This window comes from Mastomys coucha, unplaced genomic scaffold, assembly GCF_008632895.1.
Source record: "Mastomys coucha isolate ucsf_1 unplaced genomic scaffold, UCSF_Mcou_1 pScaffold3, whole genome shotgun sequence".
Classification (NCBI taxonomy): domain Eukaryota; kingdom Metazoa; phylum Chordata; class Mammalia; order Rodentia; family Muridae; genus Mastomys; species Mastomys coucha.
This window is the reverse complement of record NW_022196909.1, coordinates 49,971,155-49,976,417: the sequence shown is the minus strand read 5'-3', so window position 1 is coordinate 49,976,417 and position 5,263 is coordinate 49,971,155. Positions and strand designations below refer to the sequence as shown.

At 48.4% G+C, this 5,263-nt stretch overlaps 1 long non-coding RNA gene and 1 pseudogene across 2 annotated transcripts in view; one reads left to right on the top strand and one right to left on the bottom strand.

Moving 5' to 3' along the window:
- LOC116074629 overlaps positions 1 to 5,263 on the bottom strand; it is a 46,194-nt pseudogene that overhangs the window by 29,979 nt on the left and 10,952 nt on the right. The window lies entirely within an intron of this gene.
- LOC116074667 lies at positions 4,223 to 5,256 on the top strand. The gene is made up of 3 exons (XR_004112228.1): positions 4,223 to 4,370; positions 4,599 to 4,717; positions 5,190 to 5,256. It is a non-coding gene; the product is annotated as an uncharacterized LOC116074667 (long non-coding RNA).

The window sequence follows — 5,263 nt, the reverse complement described above, 5'->3', positions numbered from 1 at the left end:
TGATAGTCATCTAATGTTTCAATATTATTATGACCTGTTTGACACAAGGAGACATGATGGTATGTCAAGGTGATCCCAAATAATTGACCCAGAGAGACTATGATTTATTCAATTAGTTTTAAATCAGTCAGGGATTTTCCCTCAGCCCCAATTCCTCTGTTTAGCGGTTTTCACAGGTCCTTATGATCTTCAGACTGAAACACAACTTCTGAGTGAGATTACACCTCAGGCTCCTCCCTAAGTGTTACTTAACACCACACTCTCCAGTCACGGAGACATAGACACATACATACAGACAGAGACAGACAGACAGACAGACACTCACCCCACGTGTGTGATCCCAGCACTTGGCATGCTGAGGGTTGGCAGGAGGATCAAGAATTCAAGGTTGGGACTTGAGAGATGACTCAGAAGTTGAGAGCATTAACTGCTCTTCCATAGGTCCTGAATTGAAGTCTCAGAAATCACATGGTGGCTCACAACCACCTATAATGAGATCTGGCGCCATCTTCTGGCAGACAGGCACATATGCAGACGGAACATTGTGTACATAATAAATAAATCTTAAACAAAACAAAACAAAACAAAAAGAATTCAAGGTCAACCTGACCTACAAGACATAACAACACAAACAGCCTAAATTAGCAAACACACAGCCTCATGGACCAGTAGCATCAAGGGGCCACTCTGTAGGGGAGTTGTGTCGATTTCTCCTTTCCTCTGATGAATCCCTAAGATCAGTGTGTCTATCTAGTGCAGGGGACCCTAGAGTCCTGCAGTAGGGTTTGGAGGTGTTCCTACATGCTGTAATGAACCCCAATACTGTTCAGGGATCTCTTTATCTACAAAAATCTTATTTCCCTCCATTTCTTTTTGTACTTTTGAAAAATATTTTTATGTATATGGGTGTTTTACCTCCATGTATGTCTGTGCACGTGCATGGAGTGCTCCAGGTGACCAGAAGAGGGCGCCCTATCTCCTCTAAGACTGGAGTTACAAGTGAGTGAGAGCTGGGGACTGAACCCAGGTCCTCTGGAGCAGCAGTAAGCATTCTTCACCTCTGAAGGATCTCTCCAGCTTCATGATTTTACTCTGAAGTGACACCATCTTTATTTTTATATCTTGGCTCTCTGTGATTCTTTTCTCTGCAGCACAGGGCCTCACTCAGGCCTGAGCCACCAAACTACCTCACAGAGAAGGTTTGAATAGGAGAAGCCCTGGGTTCCTGAGGGTCACAGAGTCCATGAGAAGGATCTTCCCTATCTGTCCCCACAGTGCTCAGTCTTCCCAAACGTCTGATGTCCTCCAGCACCAATGCAGCATTGGTAGCATAACCCACACATGGAACCTTCCAGATGCCCTGTGGAGGCTTATATTTTTCTAAAACCTACTTTAACAAGTTTACTTAAGTGTTTTAACCTCTCTTCTAGACACTGCCCACCAGAGGAAATAGAAAGGAAAGGTTAATAGGACAAAGGAAGGTGTGGATCTGTTTAGAAATAGTTCTTTGGGGTGAGTCCAATCTGCATTGTCAGGATATCAGCAGTTGAGTTCATACTAGCCAGCAATGGCAGTTCAATCAAGAAGAAACTGTGAGGCTCTATCAATCAGCCTGAGTCTGTAGAATCAGGAAGAAGCTGCCAGAACACCTCCAGAAGTTCTTTGGTTCATTTCTCTCTACAAAGTGATCAGCAAAGAGTGGCAAGGCTAACCAATGCCACAGCATCATCAGTGAGGACCAGTGTCAACAAAGCCCAATGAAGACCAGCAAAGAGGGGTTGGAGAGACGGCTCAGTAGGCAAGAGCACTGACTGCTCTTCCGAAGGTCGTGAGTTCAAATCCCAGCAACCACATGGTGGCTCACAACCACCCATAATAAAATCTGATACCCTCTTCTGTGTACTTAATCATAATAATAAATCTTAAAAAAAAAAAAAAGACCAGCAAAGAGTGGCAAGGTGAACCAATGCCACACAGCGTTGCCTGTGGTATATTTATACCCTTTACAAACATCATGTGTTCTCTCTAGAGGGCATCTTTCAAACTCTAGCAAAATATCACATCCCCTTTCCCAGGCAGCTTCCAAAAAACCACCATATGTCTGCTTCAACAAAACATCCTCTCATATGTTCAAGAAAAGCATCACACGACACAACTGAGTCTCTAAATAAACCAGAAATTTCCTCTTCAGGCCTGGATCTCCTAGATTCAGGTCCTCACATCAGCTGGCTGTGTTCACAAAGTCCTTCTTGTATACACCACCCATGTCTGTTTTTTAACAGAGAGTCTCTAATTCTATCTTTACCCCAAAGCTTTAGTACGGACCTTTGAAATAACAGAGAGCAGAGAGCCGTTGTCTGCTGACTGGTTTTCAAACATTGGGAATGTGGCTCAGTGACTAGAGTGCCCACCTTGTACACCACAGGTCCCGGGTTCGGTTTCTCAACACCTCCAAAAGCAGGGTGGTGGCACCCATCCGGGATGGTGAGGTGAGTCAGGTAGAGGTGCTTGCTACCAAGTCTGACTACCTGAGTTCAGTCCCCCAGAACCCACGTGGAAAGAGAGAACTGGATCCCCAAGGTTGTCTTCTGACTCCCCCTGCCCCCAACACACATCATAGCTGCAGAGTGGCCTCATTCACACACCATGCACATAAAGCAATAGTATAAGTACATAACACATAAAAGAGTTTAAAATCTCTGTGTTTATCCTTGTATGGGTTGCCCTTCAATCCTCCTGGCTACTTCTCATCACAATGTGGGTTTTGGACACAGGAAAATTCACCCACTGAAAAGTTTGGAGGTAAACTAGACACAATTTATACATACATGTCTGTTGCCGGCCAGCGGCAACGATAGGAAAGGGTTTTTTTGGAATATGGAGTCAGGGGGAAATTGGCTAGCCATAATTATACCTTACCCATGTGGAAGGCACCTTAAATATTAGACAACAGGAGATGTGATCACCCAGTCATCTTCCATTTAATAATCCCTTTGTTACAAGCCAACAGGTAGAATAGGTGAGGCAGAACCCCTCCCCCAAGTTCATCAGCATGCCGACCCAATCAGCAGCTCCTTATTCAGTCTCTGGAGCTGGGACTTCCAATGTAACTGGAACCAGGAGCGAGGCGTGGAAAATAGCAGGAGGTGGGCAGAGAGGTGTGGTTATGAGAGGCAGGCAGGGTCTGAAGAATCAGCCCTCAAGCCAGGAGGGTCACACATGTCCTTATACATGTGTGTTTTCATGTCCTTTAACATGAAACCATCATGGTTTCTTTCTTATTTTATTGCATTGATTTAATAATTATGTGTAGGGGTGTGCATGGCATGATGCCTGTGTGATGCTCACAGGATAACTTGCTGGAGTCAGGTCTCTCCATTCACCATGTGGCTTCCATGGATCAAACTCAGGGAGACAAGTTGGGTACCAAGAAACTTTACACTCTGAGCCATCTTGATGGTCTGTTTGTAGGGCATTTGTGTTTGTACATTTCCTTTGGAAACTTCTTTCTTTTTTTTTTCAGACAGGGTTTCTCTGTGTAGCCCTGGCTGTCCAGGAACACACTCTGTAGACCAGGCTGGCCTTGAACTCATAAACCTGACTGGTGGACATGATGTTTTACCACAGCAACAAGAAAATAACCAATACAGTTCCCTTCTCCATCACTATGGCTTAATACCTGACAAGACACAGCTTAGGGAGAAAGGGTGTATCCTGGCTTATTGTAGTCCCTAACGCTAAATCTGACAAAGTGGCGGCAGGCCCTTCCTTCCTGCTCCAGCCTACAGGCCACCTCAGTAACTGTCCCACAGGAGCTGTCCAAAATGCCAGCTCCTGTTAAAATAGTGGCTCCACTACATCTCCTCAGCCTGCAGGCCTCACAGGAGCTGTCCATGGTGGCGACACCTTCTTTCAGGCTTCAACCTGCAACCTTGGTGAAACACAGCAGGGACTGTCTACACTGGCAACACCTCTCCAGTCCAATCCTGTCCCCAGCAGCCCCATAGAAATGGCACCTCAGCAAAAGCCAGCTGCATCTGCAAAAACTTGTAACTCTCAACCATGGGCCCGATGCCAGGAAAAAGGGGGTGAATAAAAGCTAGCAATCCTTGAGCAGAAAAATCCCGTAAGAGTGACGCGACTAAGGTGGAAGGCTCACAGAGGCTGCTGTCTGGCGTATCAGTAGACATCACTGTCCAGAGTAGGGGTCCTTTGCTCCCAGGAGTCTGACCCTATGTGGGCTTGCACTTCTCTCTAGGAGTTCATTGAGGAGTTGCTGTCTCCCCCCTTTGGGGGTCTGGTGGCATTCGTGAAGGAGGCTGAGGCCTTGATTGAGCGTGGGCAGGCCGAGCAGCTCCGAGGGGAGGAAGGTATGGGATGTCATGGTGCTGTGGGCAGAGGAGTTAGGGACAGCGGGGGTGTGTGGGTCATGGTGTTTGGGGCTTGGCTGGAAGAATACCAGGAAAGCTAGGCTTGATGATGAACATGGCTATGCCTTGGGCAGGCCTTGCTGGGTCACCAGCCCTGGTTGCTCTGTGCTGGGTGGACGGTCACCAGCCCTGGTCGCTCTCTGACACACCCTTTCCTCTGGTGGTCAGCCCGAGTCACTCAGCTGATCCGTGGCTTTGGTAGTTCCTGGAAGGCATCCGTGGAGTCCCTGAGTCAGGATGTAATGCGGAGTTTTACCAACTTTCGAAATAGAACCAGCATCATCCAGGTGACCACCCACTCCCGCCCTGTGCTTGTGCCCACAGGTGCCTGTGCCCCATGATGTCTATGCACCCCTGCCCTGTGCCTGTGCCCCATGATGTCCTGGCCCTGTGTCTGTGCCCCATGGTGTCTGTGCACTCCCTCCCTGTGCCTGTGCCCCGTGGTCTCTATGCCCCATGGTGTCTGTGCACTCCCTCCCTGTGCCTGTGCCCCATGGTGTCTGTGCACTCCCACCCTGTGCCTGTGCCCCATGATCTCTCTATGCACTCCTGCCCTGTGCCTGTGCCCCACAGGTGTCTGTGCACCCCTGCCCTGTGCCTGTGCCCCATGGTGTCTGTGTCCATGGTGTCTGTGTGCATGGGTGTCTGTTTCCTTGCATCATATGAACACCCCGAAGGCCAACAAGCATCTGTGGTAAGATTTTGGTGAAGCAGACAGCTCCAGTCACCACCAAGTCTGACCCTGACTCTCCTCTGCAGGGGGCGCTAACCCAGCTGATCCAGCTGTACCATCACTTCCACCAGGTGCTGTCCCAGCCCCAGCTCCGCGCGCT